This window comes from Thermobia domestica, chromosome 11 (genome assembly GCF_964235325.1).
Source record: "Thermobia domestica chromosome 11, izTheDome1.hap1.1, whole genome shotgun sequence".
Classification (NCBI taxonomy): Eukaryota; Metazoa; Arthropoda; class Insecta; order Zygentoma; family Lepismatidae; genus Thermobia; species Thermobia domestica.
Window position 1 is genome coordinate 116,989,164 of NC_137464.1, and position 23,985 is coordinate 117,013,148.

At 36.2% G+C, this 23,985-nt stretch overlaps 1 long non-coding RNA gene across 2 annotated transcripts in view; it reads left to right on the forward strand.

The window, feature by feature from the left end:
* LOC145664384 (uncharacterized) overlaps positions 1-23,985 on the forward strand; it is a 338,163-nt gene that overhangs the window by 217,992 nt on the left and 96,186 nt on the right. The window contains exon 4 of one of the 2 annotated variants that reach the window (XR_014127427.1): positions 10,136-10,283. The exons of the other annotated variant lie outside the window; for it this stretch is intronic. This is a non-coding gene — a long non-coding RNA (uncharacterized LOC145664384). Of the gene's footprint in view, positions 1-10,135; positions 10,284-23,985 lie in introns of those variants that run through there. 2 annotated transcript variants of the gene reach the window in all.

The following is a 23,985-nucleotide window of genomic DNA, read 5'->3' on the forward strand; positions in this document are numbered from 1 at the left end:
ATATACACCCTATGTAAAATAAACACTTTCGTATTTCTCAAGTGTCCCTATCCGTTTTGCTTCAAATTTGGGAGATCAAAAGCAAACTGGAAATACATCGACACGTGTTTTTGTTTATGCTCAAAAACATTGTAAGGGTTAAAAGTGCCTCCTGAAATACTATTTTAAAAAACGCTATACTGTTTGTGCTTGTAGTTGATCTGAAAAATTTAAAGAAATCGGATGGAGAAACGACACATGTGAAACACGAAAGGCCATAGTTCATACACCCAATATCTACATACAATTTCATTCGCTTTCGTCCACCCCTCTCGCCACTCAAAGCCTCAAAGCCATCTTACCTCTACTTGTGCACATTTCATTCATTTCGGTCCACTTCTTCTTGCCTTTCTTGGTCAACTTTCAAATTTTTGAGTGGAAGCTTTTGCCCTCTAAAACCATTTATCCACAGAAAATAAAAAACGCGTATTCGTTTTCTTTTTGAGTATTGTTCATACAAAAAGTTACGTTCAAATTCTTCATGTCCTTCACACACACCTGATATACTGCTACTAGCACTTTTGATATTTCTTGATCAAAGGTTTGAAGGGGCCCGTGCCCCACCTAACCGTTTCTTACAGGAAGATACAAAACCCGTATTCCCTCAGTTTATATCTGCAATATCTGTGCAAAATTTCCTTCACTTTGCTTCAGTTCTTCTTACCTTTCGGGAGTCAACTTTCAAAATTTTGGGGTGGGTTCTTTTGCCCCTAAAACCGTTTTTCCGCAGAAAATAAAAAACAAGAGTATTCGTTTATTTTTGGCATATTGTCCATACACAAAGTTATGTTGCAATTCTTCATGTCCTTTACACACATCTGACATACTGTTACTAGCACTTTCGATATTTCGTGATCAAAGGTTTGGAGGGGTCGGTGCCCCAAACAACCCTTTTTTCCAAGAATATACTTAACCCGTACTCCCTCATTTTATGTCTACAATATCTGTGCACAACTTCATTCACTTTGGTTCACATCTTTTTGCCTTTCGGGCGTCAACTTTCAAAATTTTTGGTGGGGGATTTTGCCCCCTAAAACCGATTTTGCGCAGAAAATATAAAACAGTATATGTTTACTTTTTGCGTATTGTTCATACACAAAGTTATGTTGCAATTCTTCATGTCCTTAACACACATCTGACATACTGTTACTAGCAATTTTGATTTTACGTGATCATAGGTTTGGTGGGTTCGGTGCCCCACCCAACCGTTTTCTGAAGGATAATATGAACAACCGTATCCTCAGTTTACGTATGCAATATCTGTGCACAATTTCATTCAGTTCGGTTCACTTCTTCCTGCTTTCGGGCGTCAACATTCAAAATTTTAGGTAGGGATTTTGCCCCCTAAGACCGTTTTTTTTTTCAGAAAATCAAAATCCAACATTTATTTACTTTCTTGCGTATTGTCCATACAGAAAGTTATGTTGCAATTCTTCATGTCCTTACACACATCGGACATACTGTTACTAGCACTTTTGATATTTCGTCATCAAAGGTTTGGAGTGACCCGTGCCCCACCTAACCGTTTTTTTTAGGAAAATACGAAAACCGTATAATCATTTCACCTCTACAATGTCTGTGCAAAATTACGTTCACTTTAGTTCACTTCCTCTTAGCGTTCAGCATCAACTTTCAAAATTTGTTTTTTTTTGCAACCTAAAAACCGTTTTTCTCAGAAAATAAAAAACAAACTTTATTCGTTTGTATTTGGTGTATTGTCCATACACAAAGTATGTTGCAATTGTTCATGTCCTTTACACACATCTGACATACTGTTACTAACACTTTCGATATTTCGTGATCAAATGTTTGGAGGGGTCGGTGCCCCAAACAACCCTTTTTTCAGGAATATACTAAACCCGTATTCCCTCATTTCATGTCTTTAATATCTGTGCACAACTTCATTCACTTTGGTTCACTTCTTCCTGCCTTTCGGGCGTCAACATTCAAAATTTTGGTTAGAGTTTTGTCTCCTAAAACCGTTTTTTTTAGAAAATAAAAACCAGTATATATTTAATTTTTGCGTATTGTCCATACACAAAGATTCGTTGCAATTCTTCATGTCCTTTACACACATCTGACATACTGTTAGTAGCAGTTTTTATGTTTCGTGATCAAGGGTTTGGAGTGGTCGGTGCCCCACCCAACCGTTTTCTCCCGAAAAATTCGAAAAACCGTATCCTCATTTTACGTGTGCTATATCTGTTCAAAATTTCATTCACTTTTGTTCACTTCTTCTTGCCTTTGGGGCCTCAATTTTCAAAATTTTTGGTGGAGGATTTAGACCCTAAAAATATTTTACCTCAAAACATAAAAAAACCCGTATTCGTTTATTTTTCCGTATTGTCCATACACAAAGTTACGTTGCAATTATTCATATCCTTTACACACATCTGTCATACTGCTTTTAGCACTTTTGATATTTCGTCATCAAATGTTTGGAGGGACCGTGCCCGACCTAACCATCTTTTTTAGGAAAATACGAGACAGTATTCCTTCATTCTATGTCTACAAAATCTGTGCAAAACTTCATTCACTGCGGTTCACTTTTTCTTGCCCTTCGGGCGTCAACTACCAAAATTTTGGGCTGGGTTCTTTTGAACCTAAAACTATTTTTCCGCAGAAAATAAAGAAACAGTATTCCTTTATTGTTTGCGTATTGTAAATACAAAAAGTTTCGTTGCAATTCTTCATGTCCTTTACATACATCTGCCATATTGATACGAGCACTTTTGATATTTCGTGATCAAATTTTTGGAGGGGTTCGTGGCCCACACAACCGTTTCCTCCAGGAAAATACGAAACCCGTATCTTCATTTACATACTGTTACTAACACACTGTTACTGTTCATACACAAAGTTTCGTTGCAATTCTTTATGTCCTTTATACACATCTGACATACTGTTACTAGCACTTTCGATATTTCGTGATCAAAGGTTTGGAGGGGTCTGGGACCCACCCAACACTCTTTTCCAGGAGTATACGAAAGCCGTATTCCCTTTATGTCTACAATATCTGCGCACAATTTCATTCACTTTGGTTCAATTCCTTTTGCCTTTCGGGTGTCAACTTTCAAAATTTTGGTTGGGGGATTTTGCCCCCTAAAAGCGTTTTTCCGTAGGAAAAAACAGTATTTGTTTATTTTTTGAGTATTGTCCAAACAGAAAGTTATGTTGCAATTCTTCATGTCCTTAACACACATCTGACAGTGTTACTAGCACTTTTGATTTTTCGTGATCAAAGGTTAGAAGGATTCGGTGCCCCACCCAACCGTTTTCTGAAGGGAAATACGAAAACCCGCATCCTCAGTTTACGTCTGCAATGTCTGTACACAATTTCATTCACTCCGGTTCACTTCTTCTTGCCTTTAGGACGTCAACTTTCAAAATTTTAGTTGGAGTCTTTTTCCACCTAAAACTGTTTTTACGCAGAACATAAATCCGTATTTGTTTATTCTTGGCGTATTATTCATACACAAAGTTATGTTGCAATTCTTCATGTGCTTTACACACATCTGACATACTGTTACTAGCACTTTTGATATTTCGTGATCAAAGATTTGGAGGGTTCTTTGCTCCACCCAACCCTTTTTTGCAGGAGTATACGAAACCCGTTTTTGTTGTTGTTGTCATTTTACGTCTACAATATCTATGCACAATTTTATTCACTTTGGTTCACTTGCTTTTGCCTTTCTGGTGTCAACTTTCAAAATTTTGGTTGGGGGATTTTGCCCCTAAAATGTTTTTTCCTCAGAACATAAAAAACCCGTGTTCGTTTATTTTTTCCGTATTGTCCATACATAAAATTATGTTGCAATTCTCTATGTCCTTTACAAACATCTGACATAGTGTTACTAGCACTTTTGATATTTTGTAATAGAAGTTTGGGGGCTTCGTGTCCCACCCAACCGTTTTTTCCAGGAAAATACGAAACCCATTTTTTGTCATTTTACGTCTACAATATCGCACAATATCGTTTACTTCGGTTCACTTCTTTTTGCCTTTCGGGTATTAACTTTTAAAATTTTGATCGGGGCTTTTATATTAAAATTTTGCATTATATAACTCTTTTTCTTTTTTATGAGATTCTTTTTTGGGGGTGAAGGAGAGAAATGGTTTCCTCTGATATTTGTTTCTTGCCATTCATCTTGTTTGAACTGCTTAAGTAAGATCATTTTGTAACTTTTGATGTGATCCAAATCTGTTACGATAATAAAATTGTCATTCTTAATAATTTGTTTTATTCTCTTATTTGCAGTCTGCCACACTGATATATTTGTTACAAAATTGAGGTTTGGTCCAATGCCTTTCGAATTCGCAACCAACCAAAGCGCCGAGCTTTTTGGGTTGCCTGCTATTGCAGGAAAAAGAGAATTGCAAGTGGTAATGCACTTTTGGAGTCGTGTATACAAGCACCGCTTTGACATGTACAGTAGTAACCTTGAATAACATTTTGATCATAATCCTGGTCATCTTCATCATTGGCTACATATGCTATGAAAACTTGATGCTTAGTTGCATTGCGGAACCTTGAGTAGAGACGTATGGCAGGAATCCCGGTTCAGTTACGTTTTCGTCAAGCTGGAATTGCTCATCCTTATCTCGTATTAATTTATCTTGGACGTAAGAGGATGAGAGATCTACTTGATATGTGCCTAAAGTCAAATCTCGTAAGTAGTTTAAGTTAAGTACAGAGAAATCAATTAGGCCTTGATCATTCAGCGGTACCCATTGACCGTTCCTTCTAATAAGATTATCTACCTCCGCTCTTGCTTTAACAACGTTCGGCATGATTGACCTATTTCTCATTTCTCTAGCTAATTCAATGGTTGCATCTTGCATGAAAATAACGGGATGGTATCTGTTCAAAATAGCTCCAGCTATGCGATAGAAACTATTCAGTTTCTTTGCATGTTGCAGATTCAATGTCTGTGCTAGAAACTTAAAAACAGATCTTAGATGCCCGTTTCTTGCCTCGAGTATTCATCGACTTTTAGTAACTAGTCGAGAAGTATTCGCTTCTTCTGTTGATAGTTGTCTTTCACGTGGTAGTAGGAGTGCGGGCATTCTATGATCAATTCCTAAATATTCCAGTAAAGGAATTGCATCGCGGTATCCTCTGTCTACTAACACAATGACCAGGATTATGATCAAAATGTTATTCAAGGTTACTACTGTACATGTCAAAGCGGTGCTCGTACATTAGGTACATGTGCGCACGTTGCAAGTGTCTTGTGGTATTTAGGCCATGCACGACATTCACAGAATATTAGATATCCCGATGACTCATTGCTAAGTACCACATTAGATGCTGCAAACCGAAATGATGAAAAAAATGAACAGATAATTGATGAATTATTTTAACACCGTTCAGCATTAAGATATCTGTGGTGGGTTTTGGTAAAGGGCAAGGGTGAAGAATAATTCTACATGGTGGCTGATACATCAAGGAATGTTGCGTACTTAAACAGCGATCTAAAACACTCTAGTCTACTACGATTTGTGGCTTCGACGTTTTTATCCACCATATTGGATCTGCAATCTTGAATTCAAGAATTTTGACCTCGAATTCGTAACCAACGTCCCAAAATACCCTAGTAAACAGCTATTTGTGGCTACATTCAGGAGTTTCGTGTTTTTAATTCGCCATATTGATCATCCATCTTGAATTCTAGAACTCTCATCTCAGATTCGTAATCAGCGATACGTGAAACCCATTATATCGTCGGTGAGACCAAAACTGTAGGTATTTCAACACATACGCGCAACTATAAACTACAGTAATATGGAACATCCGTAAGATAATTCGCGGGGGGGGGGAATGTGGGGGCAAAGGGCGGTGTCAAGTGGGGTAGTTTGATAGTCTAACATGTGGTTGTTGGGGTCCTTGTTGAGTTGATTAAAACAACAAATTGTTTTACATGCTGAAATCAGTTCAATCCCCCCCAGCTACTCGGAGGCGGTTTTTTGGGGGGAAGGAGTGGATTTCGGTCTTTGTGCCCATTGAGACTTTTGATCCACATGTTAAGAACTATCAACCAGCGAAGTTTCAACAACATTAGCCGAAAGCCACTTTCCATAAGAAAAGTGCGGGGTCCTTTATTTAGTCTAGTAACGTCCACTAGCAGTTAGCCAATTTCGTTCAGCCTAGTCTTGGAAAGTAACGTAACGCAAGTAATGCGTTACTATTTAAGTAACGTTTCCTAGTAGCGCGTTACATTTATTCCAAAGTAACTGTAACGGTAACACGTTACAAATTTTTAAGTAACGTACCTAGATTGCGTTACTTTGTTCGCGTTACATTTCGGATGAGTAACTACAATATATGTATTTAAAATGTTTCTTTCCTGTAAGTGAATTTCTCAGAATGGAATAATGGGGCATGAACTATGTCAGTGACAGTTACCGACACACAGAGAAACAGAAGATCATACTGCCACTTGCTGTTTTTGGAAGATGATAGCCTCAGGGAAATCACGTGTACTGATTGCAAGCACCTGGAAGATTTTGTCATAGATTTTGACAGCTCCAAATCAATACATTCAAGGAGTGAACTACGAGTGCAATATTAGTCTATTTACTTTGATTGGTTTTGTTTTATAAGGATCAGAACGAAAATATTTTACCGTTCGAACATTTCAAAGAATACTTTTTCTTAAAAGCTGAGGATGATGGTGGACAGAATTTAAAAGTAAAGTGTCTGAAGTGCCCCGGCGGGAAATATTTATCAACAACTAGGGTGTCATAACTAACGATATAAAGTAAAGGTTAATATGAATAAACTGTGTTCTGATGAGCAAGCTACTTCTTTACTAGAAAATAGTTTGTTGATGGTATGTAATATTAGAGTTCTTTCAGATCAGTTTGCGTATCCTAGAGTCCCGTTGTTTATAAAGTTTGGAACAACTAGCTTCAAAAAGCATGTATCGATTTTAGAGTTACTATTTAGTAAGTTTGGATTCACTCCCAGTTCATGTGTTCTCATTTTACTAGACGTAGTTCTCTATATTCTGTATTTTTAATTTTACATAACAACATTGTTATTATTATATAATTAGTTTAACTGAATAATAATAAGCAGTTATTTTTTCTAACGCATGGAAACGAGTCGAGCTAAACTTTAACCCAACTCGAATTCAAGTCGAGTTTCGACTCGAGTCAAAGGTAGTTTTCTCGAGTTCCGAGCCAATTCACTGCTTTTGACGTCGTGTTTCCAATCGAATCGAGTTTGATAAATGGCTCGCTCATTCAGCTCGTTTTGAAATCATAGCCTGATTACACTGGAAAACGAAAGCCATGAGTAATGTAAACAGTAAAATGGAAAACTTTTAGTGTTGCTCACGAGAGGGGGACACTGTTCGCATCTCGTCTCGCCTCTATAACGAGACCACAAGATAGTTTTATAACGAGGTCAGTTTAGTTCAGCTCAACTGAGCCGATGGCTAAAGCCGGCTCGCTTGGGGTGGATCATCGGCTGGAGCCGGCTTGGTTGGGATGAGCTATCTGCTCGGTTCGGCTCAACTGAGTCGAGGGCTCTAGCCGGCTCGGTTGGGTAAGCTGTCGGATCGACTCACTTCTCGGTTCGGCTCAATAGTGAATGAGCTGCGAGCTTAGATGATCGAGTCGTTGACAATTCTAAGCCCGGGCCGAGCAGTTTTGAACATATTTGGCTAGCACCCTATAACTTTTAACAATGTTTAGCTCGAGCCCGAATACTCAACAACTTAGACTCTCTTTCCAAATTCGGAAGCTCGTAAACAATGTCCTTGACTCCTAGACTTCACGACTACCGAGGTTGACAATCAACTAAAATTTTAGTATTCAGATACAAACCGTCTATCTTTCATGTTTATACACAGTGTTGTTATAAGTAATAATAATAAATAATAATAATAATAATAATAATAATAATAATAATAATTAGTACTAGTAGTACAGAAAATTGAAGCAATAAGATTTTTTTCCTGTATTCAAAGTTTCGAACCTAAAAGTAATGCGTTAGTAACGCGTTACTTTCGAAGTAGGGTAACAGTTACTTTTTTGAATCAAGTAACGCGTTACATTTTAAAGGAAAGTAAAGTAACTTGTAATGCGTTACATTTTTACAAATAACTTACCCAACACTGGTTCAGCGTATTAACGGCATTTGAACATTGGACTAATAAAGAATACTGTCTTTCGGAGCAAAACAATGCGTAGGGCCTATATATGTGATTTCTACAATTCCAAATAATTCTATAATTTCTTTTCATTTTAATAAATATTTTACTTAATGCACCGTTATTTCTGAATTTGTTTCATAAGAGTACATTTTGTTCAATCTATTACCTATTGGCTTTCATTTGTAATAGTTTCAAAGATGATGATGACTGGTCACGATTCTTATTAACTTGAGTTATGTTTGTAATTATAATTCTTATTAAAGATTTAAATACTAAATTACGGTATAGTTTTAAAGTATTTTAATGCATTTTGCTTTTCGTAAAGGAACGTTTAAAGTAAACAGTATATTTGGGATTACCCCGAACACTGGGGCAATACCGAACATGAGTACATTTTTAAAACAGCTTACTCATTTGTTGATGAACGTTACTTTTGACCTTCTTTTGCACTTTAGTAAACAGGAAAAACTTCAAGCTTTCTATACACAAGAAATCTTAATTTAATCTCCCAAAACAAGAGAGTTATTTATAATCAAAGCTTAAGTGTTCGTGAATACCCCGGTCTCCCCTATATATATATATATATATATATATCCTCCTAAGTTAAGTTCTACCGTCAAAGGGATATGATAAAAACCAGCCATGCCCGAACCTCATCTATGTTGATAATTTGACTGAAATCGGTTCGGTGATTTACGCGGAAGTCACAAAGACAGTCACTTTTATTTTTATTTGTTTACATATATGTGTCCCCCTTGCCCTCCCCTACATTTTGCCGTCAAAGTAAAGTGACGAAAACATCCTAGGTCCGAACCTTATCTATGTTGAAAGTTTGATCGAGATCAGTCGGGTGGTTCAAGAGTTATTAAATTTTATTCATTTTCATATATTTACCCTCCTCCCCTCCCCTCCCCTAAGTTCTATCATCAAAATGAAATAATAAAAAACTTCCCAGGTTCGAACTTCATCTATGTTGAAAATTTGATCGAGATTGGTCGTTTGGTTCAAGAGTTATTAAGTTTTATTTATTTTTTATAATTCCTCCTCTTCCCCTTCCTCCTCCCCTAAGTTCTACCGTGAAAGTGAATAGCTAAAAACACTCCCAGGGCATAACTGCGTTTACGTCAAAAATTTGATCGAGATCTGTCGGGTGGTTCAAGAGATTAAGAATCACAAACATAGTCATTGAATTTGAATCTGAAGTTTTTTTGTTCACAGACACCACTATTAATATATAGATATTTAAAACTATCTTCTTAATTATAAAGAAACATATAAATTTATCTACAGTAGCCAGTTTTGTATATCTAGGTAACATCCTTCATGAAGATTTGAAATAGGAACAGGAAATAAAAGCAAAGATATGAAAGTCAAGATGGAAGAACAGTGTATTTTGTAGGTCTTTTAATAACTATAGTAGACTCCCAACTATCGGGTCTAAATGTGGTAGAAGAGCAGGCCAGATAATAAAAAAGCCAGGTGGGCTGGTATTCTATAATTACCTAGGTAAATACTTCCAATCACTACTACCCTATTATTAGTAAAAACACTTTTTACACCAAAAACCGCTGTTACTTCCTGACCTCTTAATACAGGCCAGTATTTTATGTTTGTACTCTACTGTAGTTTATGTTTTAAGAAGATATAAAAAAAAAAAAATTAAGTCCAATAATAAAATAAAACTATTATACACATTTTACGATAAATGTTGTAAATCTAACTTATAATACCTATCTTAAAATGTGTATAATAATCTAACTTAATTTTAGGATACATAAATTCATGCACGTTGTATACAGTATTATGAATTCATATAGTTTTAAAGTAAACAAAAGATTAACGTAAAACTTGGACTTAACCTCTTCAGTCCATAGGTGCACATATGTGCACCTCTGGTTCTTATTTATTTATTTATTTATTGTTTCTATTCTCAGGCTTGCATCGTAGCAGAAACTGCTTTGTAACGTTTTTGTACCTCACACCTGTGTTTGTTACTAATCTTGTTCATTAGATGGCATCAACAATCTTCATATTTGAAGTGATAGTTTCAAAAACAAATGTGGACCGCTTAGTGTCAGAAGTCCAAAGGTTAATAATTAAAAAGAAAAAGACTTTAAATTTATTTGAGTGTTCATAATATCATCATTTGTGATAAAGGATTACACAAATATAAAAAGTTACTGACAAAAGAGTAAAAACAGTCAAATAAATTTAACAATGTTATAGAATTTTTCAGACATTCTAGATACATGACTGGGATTTACTCGAGCAGACGGCTCTACCAGAAACAAAATTTATGGGTAAAATACGATGTCAAACATTTTTCGTAAAAGAAGAGGAGTGTGAATATAAGTAATTTCAGTCAGTGGATATCATATTGAAATATATTTTGAATGGCAATGAACGTATTCTAAGTGTAACTATTTACTGAAGCGGAAGAGTACAAGGGCGCAAAAAGGGTGGAAATAAACGGCGGGAATATTCTGTTCGTGTTAGAAATAGACGTTTGCGATGCATGTAATGCAATATACGATTCTATTACAAAGAATTGTGCGATAAAGAGCGTAATAATATCGTTAGGCGGCTGCAGATATGAAAAAAAACCATCTAACTCTCAAAAAATTCCTACAAAAGGTTTCTCAACGGTTTTTTGTAGTATCAAATGTGCTGAATAACATATTAAAAGTTTACCAAAATTTGACCACCGGAAAGACCCAATTTTCAAGATGGCGTCCAAAATGGTTGTTAACTCTTTTACAATTTTAGGCTTTCATTCAAATAGCTACTGAATCATCACTATTTATCCTAGCATTATGGTTCGTACATCATTCTCTTCAGAATAAAACAAGCTTTCAAGTGGTGCCATCCAAATGTGTGCATGACCTACGTGGAAAGGGAAATTGAGAATAATTTGAGAAATTTTCCTCTTAAAAATCCCTTTTCAAAAGTTTTGCGCCCTCTGAAGCGGCTCCAGGTAAGAATACATGACCCAAACCTTCCTAGAGAAGTACTATGAGATATAGACTATGTACGTGCCAAATTACGACAGAATAATTTAAATCTTTAGTAGTTAAATCTTTAGTGTGAAATCTTGAGTAGTTAGGACAGAATAAAATATTTACCAATATCCTACTCTGTGAATCTGGGTGTTATCATTCGTGACTTATTATTTTTAGAATGAAGCAAGCTTTCCTATGGTATCATCTCCATGCGTCCATGATGCACGTGGAAAGGGAAATTGTGGATAATTCGGAAAAATTTCCCCTAAATTCCCTTTTCTAAAGTTTTACGACCTTTGAAGCGCCCCTGGATAAGATTACACTACCTTAATGTTTCTAGAAAATTACTATCCGGTATATGCTATGTGTGTGCTAAATTTCATTCCGATATCTCATTATTTTACTATGTTATTTGTTATTACTTTACTGGGTTAATTGACATAGTATGACAATGCAATAATGTTTTATTTTGTTCCTTTCAACCTTCAGTATGAATGCTAACCTTGCAACCCGAGAAATCTGTCCTATTGGCCATGAAAACTTAAGTTGTGGTTCAGACATTGTACGATTTCGTCAGAAGGGAGCTGATGGAGTCAGCAAAGCAAGTTCAGAAAGAAGAGATAAGTTGTTAATTTCAACAGGAGAAAAAATTCACTCAAAATGCAAGCAGCGTTACAGCAACACAAAAGAGATTAAAAGTAAACAACAAAAAACATTTGAACCACCAAAGAGAAGTGCTAGGGTATCTTAAGGTCCTTTTAACAGCCAAATAAATTGTCTCTTCTGCGGTATTACAGTCACACCAGGAAGTGCTGGTATTAGTTGTGTGAAAACAGAAATAATTGTGAACAGTATTATTGAGTGTTTAATAGTCGTTTAGATGAACGGGTGAGTATCGTGAAAGGAAGAATAGAATATTATGGACATTACCTGCACGCCGCTGGCTGTGTTTATTATCACTCTTGTAGCAGTAATTTTCGTTCTGAGCTTTGCATACTGCCACAGTTCCATAATGACTAAGAGGCGAAACGCAGTAGATCTGGCCGACCCAAAAACAAAGATTAAGAGCAAGCATTCTTCAAAGTTCGATCTTATCTAGAAAATAATGACGATAAACCCTTTCTTTCATACCTGATTTCCTGTAAAGATTGTTAAATGGTATTTTGTAGGTAAAATATAAAGTATGATGACCGGGAAACCAGTACAGAGGGCTTTACGTGGACATCTCTTGTTAGACAGATGTCTCAACTTTCTAATTGTCTCAGATCTAGAAAAAAAAAAAAAAAAAAAAAAACAGCGCACAATTTGTGTCACTAGTGAATGAAGCAGAAACGATATATTCATCAATGATATTGAAACAGATTACAATCGAAAGTGACATAAAGTCGGATACGCTGATCGAAATAAAGAAAATTATTGACACAAGAAAGACAGAATTTGGCCACAGGTCAGAAACAAGTTTACTTTGGACAAATTATCAGAAAATGTTGCAGGTTGCCCGATCACTCATCAAAGCAGATCGCACAGGGTCCTGGATGATGCACCTGCAAGCGGTGTTAGACTGTCTGCCAATATTTGCTGCTGCTGGACACTATAACTACCTAAAATCTGCATATATCTATGTGCAAGAAATGAGTCAACTGCAGAGCCGCATCCTGATGTATATATCGCATTTGCCAAGGGATTCTATGTGATTCGCCGCAGTAACCAGTTCTGGGCAGGCCTTAGTCCAGGTCTAGTAATCGAGCAGACATTAATGAGATCCTTAAAGAGCAGTGGCAGGAAGTGGCATGACTGCAGAAATGCGTGCTTTGTGGACAATGCCCACACCTATCTCATCTCAATATCACGACGCCATGCAGGAATTCAATGGTCTTACATACACAACCAGTCATTAGCATCGAGAAACAACTTTGCCAAGGATGATAAGAGATCACTGAGACTTGGAGAAGATTAAAGAAAAACTTGCAACCTTTATGTCATTCTCACTAGACTCTTCTTTGAGAAATATTGTTACGGGTGTAATTGCCAAAGAGGATGTCAATGTGCATAATTCACAGATGATCGGGAAAAATATTGTACAAAATATAATTGGAAAACCAATTTTAATGTATCATTTAAAAGAAAAGACCAAGCAAAAACCCTTGCCAACGAGTCCAGCATTAAAATTGAAAAAGACAGAACCATTGATCCTGCTCTTCTCTATCAACGATTTTTGGTTGTCAAAAACTTGAGAACTTTCTTTAGAACGTGTATTGAGCTATGAGCTCAGTCCATTTGCAGTAGTCATGTTTGACGCCAAATAAATTTCGTAAAAGTGACAAAGCTCAACTGGCTCATACGATTGAGGTGTATATTACTAAGCAATCTAAACAATCTATCATGGATTCGGTTTCAGCAACTGAACATTATGTGTTAGATGGTAGTTCACTTTTTCATCAGCTGCCTTGGATAAAGAGCAAGAGTTATGGTGGCATTGCACGTTCATACGTACAATTTACCATAAAACATAGTGGTAAAGCAAATGTTATTTTTGACTTTTACGAAGCTGGTCCTTCCATAAAGGATAATACACATCATCGAGGAGGCCAAATCACCCATTTCACTATCAGCTTCAATGAAGCAACAGAGTTTCTAGGGGGGAAAAGATGATTTTCCTGCTACAACTAGCAACAAACAGGAACTTTTCACATGGTGGCAGAAGAACTGCAGAAAAGTGACTGCAGTGTTATCAATGCATCAGGAGATGCAGACGTAGACATCGTCAAAGCATCTGTCAAGTCATCAGAGCAACATTCAACAACATTGATTGGGGAGGATACAGATTTACTCATCCTCCCTCTTTATTGTGCTCAGTTTGATAATAAAGGCATATAGTTTCGTTCGGACAAGTCTACACTTCATAAGATATATGACATCAATGAAATGAAACGTGTTCTGGGTGGTAATGTATATTCGTAACTGTTGTTCATTATGCTTAAACAGGATGTGATTCAACTTCGCACATATTTGGTGTAGGCAATAAGTCAGTATTCCAAAGATTCATAAGCAGTGAAAAAAAAAATCAGAACTGTGAAAATGTGTTCCTGCTGCCACATCAAACAAAATCTGTTGTAGCATCGTTAGGGGTAAAGGTAATGGCTATCTTTTTTATACGCAGAAGTACTGACCTCTTTGCGCTACCAACTCTTCAGTAAAAGAAAAACTGTTTCTTCTATGTCACTCATCACTCCAGAGTGCCTTCCTCCTACTGAGTCCTCTACAAAATACCACAGCTTTAAAGTTTATTACCAAATCAAGGTTTGGATCAGAAATGACAGTGATATGAACGCAGTTGGTTGGAGGTGGAAACTATGGCGCAATCAGTATATACCTGTTATGACAGATACATCTGTTGCACCAGAAAGTCTTCTTCATATGCTCCACTGTAATTGAACAACTACCTGCCTAACAAAACGATGTTGTTGCAAGAGATATGGACTACCATGCACATATGTTTGCGGACTTTGCCAAACTGAAAATTGTGAAAATATTTTCAATGAATCTGCTTGGGATGAAGAATGTAACAATTACTATTCGTAAATACGTTAATGTTTAATAAAACTTATATTAATATTGTGTAAACTAAGAACAAACTAACTATTCTTTGCCATTTAAATGTAAGAAATGTATTTTAAGACTATAAAAAATACACTTCAAATACATTAGAATGAAAACTGAGGAAACAAAATATTTTGAATGAAATAGGATGGGAAGAAAAAAATCTCACAATGATTGTTTGTAAATATGTTAAAGAAAAATTCTGTTAATTTTTGCTAAAATAACAATAAAGAAAGTACTGTTTAGAATTTCGGTGTAGCAGATGTGTGTTAAGTCCATAAAATTATGAGTAGACACTAGACTAACTTTTGTACGATGAAAACTGTAGGATGTGCTATTTATTGCCTACTTATTGGTTCGGTTCCGTATATTCATAGAGTAGAATATTGGTAAATGCTTTGTTTTCTCGTAACTATTGAAGACTTCAGAATTTAATTTCTCACACATATAGTCTATTCATCATAGTAATTTTCTAGAAACATTAAGGTAGTGTACTTTTATCTGGGGCCGCTACAGAAGACGCAAAACTTCTGAAAAGGGAATTTTTAAGGGATTTTTTCGAATTATCCACAATTTCCCTTTTCACGTGTATCATGGACGCATGGAGATGATACCATAGGAAAGCTTGCTTCATTCTAAAAATAATGAGTTACGAATGATAATACCCGGATTAATAGTGCTGTGTTAGAAACTTTTATGTTCTGTCTTATTTATTGTCTACTTATATATTTGGTTAGATACATTCAAAAGAGTAGAATACTGGTATTTTTTTTTTTATTCTGTCGTAACTACTAAAGATTTCACAACGTAATTTGGCACGTACATAGCCTATATCTCATAGTTCTTCTCTAAGAAGGTTTGGGTCGTGTATTCTTACCCGGGGTCGCTTCAGAGGGCGCAAAACCTTTGAAAAGGGATTTTTAAGAGGAAAATTTCTCAAATTATTCTCAATTTCCCTTTCCACGTAGGTCATGCACACATTTGGATGGCACCACTTGAAAGCTTGTTTTATTCCGAAGAGAATGATGCACGAACCATAATGCTAGGATAAATAGTGATGACCCAGTAGCTACTTGAATGAAAGTCTAAGATTGTAAAAGAGTTAACAACCATTTTGGACGCCATCTTGAAAATTGGGTCTTTCCGATGGTCAAATTTTGGTAAACTTTTAATATGTTATTCAGCACATTTGATACTACAGAAAATCGTTGAGAAACCTTTCGTAGGAATTTTTTGAGGGTTAAACCGTATTTTCAGCCGCCTACGTGGCTTATGCATTAGCTCCTCATTTAGTGCATGCTGTGCAAGAAGAAACCGCAAAATGCAATAGATGTGTGAAAATTTGGTAGAGCAGTCTGCTCGAGTAATGCCCATGACTGCTTCACCTTGGCAAAATTGCTCTTTTATGAAGGCGTTGAAAGTCAAGTAGATAGTTCAAACGAAAAAAATCCTCATTTTGTTATAGAGAGTTTTTTTTTTTTTTTAATTAGCTCGGCTAGGTTAGTCCAGAGTCTACTGTAGTTCCAAACAGATTCAATATATCATGTAAAGTGTTCTACTGCACAAGGAAGGAACATTAACATCAGTGAAGAAAAATGGGAAACTTCTAGAGTAATATAAAATAGGAAATACGATAATGGAGAAGCTGAGCTTGATGGAACAAAAATTCAATAAGGACACGTTACTGGAAGTTGAAGAAAGAAAAGTTATAATTATCTGAAGATAGTTAAAGGAAAGGACAGACCTTGATTTGTGTATTATTAAGGGACAAATTGTCTTATTAGGGATGTGATGGAAGCTAAGGGAGGAAGGGAAAGAATATAATTACAGAAGGTATCAAAGAGACCGATTCTTGCGTTAAAACCAACAGATTAATAGAGAATCACAGCGCACGAAACCCCTAATTTCCAGCAAGTGAGTACTCTTCGGCTAAAATTTGTTGCATATCAGACAGAAATGAGTATAGGGTAGTGCTGTAACACATTTTTCCATGATCGACACACTTTACTCATGCCTAAAGAAATGGTTACGATATTTCTCCTGTTCCAAACCGGGAAACTTTTGTGGGAGCTTTACTTTCCCTTCTCTCATCGACGGAAGTACCTATCCAGCAAAAGAGCAACTTTTATTTCATTCCTGTTGGATGTATCAGTAATGATAGGAAAGTAATACGCCATCTTAGACTAAAATATTATACATGAACTGTATGTCTTGAAGTGTGTGTGTGTGTTTCTTTTTCTTTTTCTTTTTCTTTTTTCTTTTCTTTTTTTTTTTTTTTTTTTACTAATATTGTAAATTAAGATTACTCATATAGGTGTTAAATTGTCCCATAATTTCGAAACATTGAAATTGTTATATTACTATTAGCTTTGTTTCGTTGCAGACAACTATGAATCTGAACAAGGCTGAACATATTCAAGTCATTTTTTTTTTCAATGGTGGATGAAGACTACGATTGATGTCTACTGAATTCAACATATTGCATTTCCAACGTGCACCCGTTACATACTTGTGTACTAAAAAATTAGCGGAAAGAAAAAATTCGAACTCTTGCACGTTTACAGGAGTGTATCCCCATGGCTGAAGCACATTGTAGACGCTCATTTTTTCCCCACGATTCCAGACTTATGGCGTACCCTGTATGTAATACAATGGAGATAGAGCACACAGAAAAGGGACGAACATATTTTCATGATTGAAAACCAGAAATTGTAAAGCAGCGGGATACCAGCACAAGACCTATAAACCGGAATTCTTCCGGCCAAGACTGGACGTATGATAACGCTACTATTGATGTACGAACGTCATCTGACGGCTTCACTACCAGGACCACCACCATCACAACATCAGCTTCCCTACTATAATTATTATCATCATTGTTAATAATAATAATAATAATAATAATAATAATAATAATAATAATAATAATAATAATAATAATAATAATAATAATAATAATAATAATAATAATAATAATAATAAAGCGTATGAGAGAGAGAACAGATAAATAACAGGAAGAACTTAACATTTCAAGGTGACTTTTGCTTACAGACCGTTGTTGCTTAACTAGTTGTTTGAAGAAATATGAAACTACCAGTAAAATTATTTGATCTAAGGAATGGCTGGCAAAATATTTAACGTAGATATTCAAAAAATATGTTTGTTGTGAAATATGAATAATGTCAGGAAAGTTATATTTCATTTCGAAGGACCCTACGAAAGCCAGTCAGGAGTGTCGCATTGGACACAAGTTGCCAACCTAGGAATCTAATATATCAGTAGCAAGCGCTTGAGAAATGTCAGTATATTTAAGTAGACTTCTTTAAAATAAATAAAACACCGAACAAAAATCTGTACGCAGGGGATTTTCGAAGGTTTATCAGGTGAAAGCCGGAAATTTGTTGTGGGCTAATGTGTCGAGTGGATAAGTATGATGTACTAAATAAGAAGATGAACTCACTAATGGGTAAGCAGTTAGTGTACGCACCTTTGGCTTGGGAGACCCGTGTTCAATTCCGGCGGAGCCCAGGTTAACCTGTAGGTTCACGTATCATATGGCTTCGCTGCTGAAAGGATCACTAAAAACAAATCAATTCAACTCAAAGAGCTACAATATCAGAAGTTTGTTCTATAACAGGAAGATCCCGGATTCGATCCCCACTTCAACCTTTCTGAAGTACTTTCTTGCCTGCGGTTGTGTCAATAGTATCTTATTCCACTGGCATGAAAGTAGCTATAAATATTGCGCACCAAACCTACAGTCAGCTTAAATATCAAGAGATTTATTTATTAGACCTATTAGTTTATAATTCATTAATAGATGAGAAAGTTGAAAATTCATGAGATCTACTGAAAAATAACCACTAGGATTGGCAAAACTGGAAGGACAAGACTTCGATAGACGTTTCACCTCGAACCGGATCAATCCTCATAAGATTCCTATTTTTCTCGAGAGATGGAGTAAGTGTGTCCGATTTCAGTTCTACCTGAGAATATACCTCAGCAATATTTGCAGCAATATTTTAAAGCACAGAAGTCACATACTTGTTTCGTTCATTCCAATTTATTCTTTCTTGTTTTAAAAATCATTTTTTTTAGATGCGTCAGGGGTGTAGCTAGCAGGACATTTTACGTACTAAAAGCAAACCAAAAGTCTTCTTTCAGACTCTAAAAGCATTCATAACACACCATACACACATAAGCCTACATAAACTATTACACACATAGCATACGTGTGTATATTATTATTATTATTATTATTATTATTATTATTATTATTATTATTATTATTATTATTATTATTATTATTATTATTATTATTATTATATTTCCAGTGTGTTACGTTTTCGAAGCAATGTTTTGACAGTAGTTTCGTATGAGACGAGATTTTTTTGTTTCCTTTCAATTCTCGTCTCGAAAACGAAATAAGAAGTACCTTTCAAATTCGAGACGAGACGATAAACAATACAATTTTCATGTAACGAGAAAAGAGACGAGGTCAGAAATTTCACGAGTTTCGTGCACAACACAAGTTCACCAAGTCTTAGATTTCAAACATGTTTTATTATTACATAATTAATAGTATAAAAAGGTATAAAACAATAAAGCGGCTGTATGACCATAGTGAAGAGCATTTATCAATGTTAAATATAAGCAATTTATTATCTATACAATATACTACAATAATAAAGTGGTTTAAATACTATTATATTCAGGGGCGGATCCAGGACCGACTTCTGGGGGGCCGGTGGGTTGTCATACTGCTACTTTTAAGGGCTCCAAACTTTGGGGTGGGTTTTATTTATGTATAGAAAATAAGAAAGATTCCTCTTCTGGGGGGGGCAATCGCCCCGATCGCTCCTGCTGGATCCGTCCCTGATTATATTATACCCTTCGTGGACCTCTCGTTACGCGGAAGGGTTCTGATAACTTCTACAAAAAGTTAAGAAAAAACCGTCAGAGTATAAATATGCAAAAAGAGACGAGAACATATTTTCTAGAATCGAGACAAGATGATAAAGATTTATTCGAGAATCGGAGATAACACAAGAGTTTTACAAAATTTACAAGACAAGACGAGGAAATATTTTTCCTCAGCTCGTCTCGTCTCGTGGACAATACTACCTAATAGTGCGTAAAGTTAGAATCATAAGTTGTAGGAAATGTAGGGATAAGCAATTTATAAGAAAATGAGCACTGTTTATTGAAGTCCATTTGTTTGTCTGCGTTTATCTTTAATGATAATAATATAGTTTGTGTGCGTCCTTCTGTCATCAGCTTTTTGCATAGAAAGGAATGATCTAGAGCCAGCAAAAATTGTATACAAATAGATCTTCATCAGCTGCAATCGCCTACAAAGAGCATGTAGTACAAAATCATATTTTTCATGAAGCAGAACAAATGCATTAACAATGATTCACCACCAATTCAACCGGATATAATTATAGACAAGAGAGTTTCATTTCAAAGTTTTGAAGGTACACTAGACTTCCCAACTATCTGAAATTAATATTGAAACAGACGTACAACTTCCGGCTGCAATTTAGGGATAGCGAGAGATTAAATCTGTTCATGTGACGCTTAATCCATATCAAAAACAGTTCCTTACTGTCTTACAATTATTACTATATACGATACAATATTGAAATGGAATTTCTTACTACGTCTGGTTTCAGTACAATAATAAAGCTAAGATGAAATATATCTTTCGGATACCGAAGCCATATAAAAAAATAGTTAGTGGCCTTCTCATAACGAATTCGTTCTATACCAGTGAATATTAAATCCTGAAGTAAGTGTAGATTTCTACCATTTCAGGTTGCAATAGAGGAGTAAAGTCGGAAACGGAGACTATTCTTGCGATACTAAATTCATATATATATATATACAGGGTCGGCCTTAAGCCGATTGGACCGATTTCTCCCAATCGGGCCCCGCGCCTAAGGGGGCCCCGCGCTAGTGCAGTCTACTCTGCTGTCCAGTTTAATCTATTTTCCAGTGCCGTTTTTAACAGCATATTAGGTTCTAGAGCAAACAAGTGTGTTGTGGTCTCTATGACTAAATTTTGCTCCTAATACATGTAATTAATACATGCCATTATGCTCGCGGAGCCCCTAATGCTTGCGGGGCCCCCAGCCAAGTGCTATGATACCGTTAAGATGGCTCTGCTACTCTCGGTTGTCAAGTACACACAACAGCGTATTACAATGCAAGTACATCCATAGACTCCACAAGGGAGGGTATGGCCTTTCCCTAACAAGGAAATGAATAGTTCGTATTAAGTTTCCATGCATAAGCAAAAATTTTCTGAATTTATTGCTGTAGTAGTTTATTTTTTTACAACTTCTGTTGTAAAAGTAGATATTACGTCCAGGGAGTATTGTGCAAACCCCCAACACCTCTCAATTTTTTTTACACACACCCCTGGGCGTAAAAATATTGTTTTCTTTGACTTTGTGTAAAAATATATATCATTATACTGGGTGCACACCCTCTTTCATTTTGAACATCCCACTAACAAGGGAAGTATCAATGAACTCATATCGAAACCTACCGTAAAATTTCACTCAGAGGAAGGAAGTCCCACAGAAAGACCACACACAAAAAATCAGTTGCGTTTTTGAAGTGGAATTAACCAAAATGACAGATTGAAATGTCGCGTATCCATGTCGACAATTGCACAATACATTCAGTACCACCCCTTGTAAACTGCCTGTTAATAATAAAAAGTCAATAACAACAATGTGAGTACATAGAATACCTAAGGGGAAATCGTACGGTAAGGTAAACCTTGACGGCAGCCATCTTGAAATCCGCCATCTTGAATGCAGATGAAGTTTTGTAAATATTAATAGGGCAATATAATACATGATTTTGGGCTAGAATTTAAGCAGAAAAACAATGGTAGAATTAGTTTTAAGATACGTGCATTTGGTGAAAAGTTACAGGTATATTTATTTTGTATGTTTCCATGTGCATAACTCCCGAATGAAGCAGCTGTCCAAAAATAAGTTGTCGCTATTGAAATGTCTACCTCCGTTCCTATTCCACCGATTTGAACCAAATTTTCAGAATAGTCTTTCAAAAGTATTTTGTTATGACCACCATAATTTCAAACAAATCATCATAAAACATCTACATAGTGTTTAAACTATTTTGTACTTTTCCAATGGAATTTTCGTTTTGTTCGGCTTGTATCTTGTCCCCTATTCAACCAATTTGGACCAAATTTGCCGACTAATCTCCTACAAGTGTGTAGCTTTGCTCAACAAAATTTGGGACAAATTGGGAACATATAGAGGGTGTTTCCTATATTTTTGTATTTTACAAATTGTTGGACAGCTGCTTCATTCGGGAGTTGTGTACATGGAAAAATACAGAATAAATATGCCTGTTCCTTTTTTTTTTTTTTACCAAATGCACGTATCTTAAAACTAATTCTACCATTGTTTTTCTGCTTAAATTCTAGCCCAAAATCATGTATCATATTGCCCTATTCCTATTTACAAGACTTCATCTGCATTCAAGATGGCGGATTTCAAGATGGCTGTCGTCAAGGTTCATCTTACCATACGACTTCCCCTTAGGTGTTGTATGTACTTACATTGTTGTTATTGACTTTTAATTAATAACAGGCAGTTTACAAGGGGTGGTACTGAATGTATTGCGCAATTGTCGACATGGATACGCGACATTTCAATCTGTCATTTTGGTTAATTCCACTTCAAAAACCAGCTGATTTTTTGTGTGTGGTGTTTCTGTGGGACTTCCTTCCTCTGAGTGAAATTTACGGTAGGTTTCGATATGAGTTCATTGATGCTTCCCTTGTAAGTAAAAGTTCCTGGCGTTCTTACTGATTAAGTAATGTGATACTACCGCGAATACCGAGATGGTATCAAATAAATCAGCCTCAGTGCGACTTCTTTGCATATCCTTTCTCTTATTTCAGCGGCACAAATCTGTCTTCAACATTGAGGGAGACGAGTAAAACCGTTCCGCTCATATTTTTTTAAGCTATGTTCAAAATATTTATGAAGTTGAAAAACAATGTTGTGGGGGATCAGGGAAGCAGAGTTGTCTTCAACATTGGGAGGCGGGCAGAGGCTTATTCTGGGGGACTTCAATTTCATCTCACTTTCCGTTATGGCAGTCGGACACAAATTATCATATTTCTCTTCAAAAAACACATTTCAAATCGGATTATTGGGCGGGACAGTCCCCTCAGTTCCAAGATTGGGGGGACATGTCCTCCTCATCCTCCCGGGATTTGCGTCAGTCCTTATTATAGCTATATTAAAAATACAAAACCAGAGGACAAACTTTGCCCTCTCCTGCGAAAAATCCCGTGATTTTATTTTCAAAAAATCAAGTCAGGAAAACCGAATTTATACTATTTTTTTTTAGTAGTGCTTAATCAATAGGTGGCTGCTTATGAAGGTTTGTCTTCTAACTCGAATAATCCAATCGAATATATATTCTCTACCATCATGATAATGCTCCCGGCCACACATCACCAGTTGTCATGGCTACTATTCATGAATCCGGCTTTCAACTCGTTCCTCATCCACTCTATTCTCCAGATATGGCCCCTTAGACTTCCACTTGTTCCCTAATCTAAAAAAGGTTCTAGCAGGACGGCGTTTGTAAGCGATAATGACAGTCGTGGAGGAGTTTCTGTTGTCACAATCTAAGGAGCACTGCAGCACGGTTGGACCAAGTTTATTATGTTGAACAATAAAGATATACCAAAGCTGTACTATAGTTGTAAACCTGGGGCCCCGCAAAATATTCCCAATCGGGCCCCGCACTACCTAAGGCCGGCCCTGTATATATATATATATATATATATATATATATATATATATATATATATAAAGTACTGCTTGTGAGTACCCAAAATCAGGAGGGGGAGAAATGGAGAATTACTCCTGCTCTCCCCAAATAACGCAGCTGCATCAGAAAGCCGTATGTTTTACGTGCCTGAAGTTGGCCCCCCACCTCTCCCAAATTACACAAAACGTTGCACATTGTTAGTGCATCGTTAGTGCACGTTAGTGCACTCAGAACTAACGTTAGTGCTATCAGCGTTTACGAGATATTGAAGATTTTTGGTAGGGGAGCCAACTTCATATGAAGTTAGCCCCCACCCATCTTTATGCAGACACATTTTCACAAAACTTAGCACA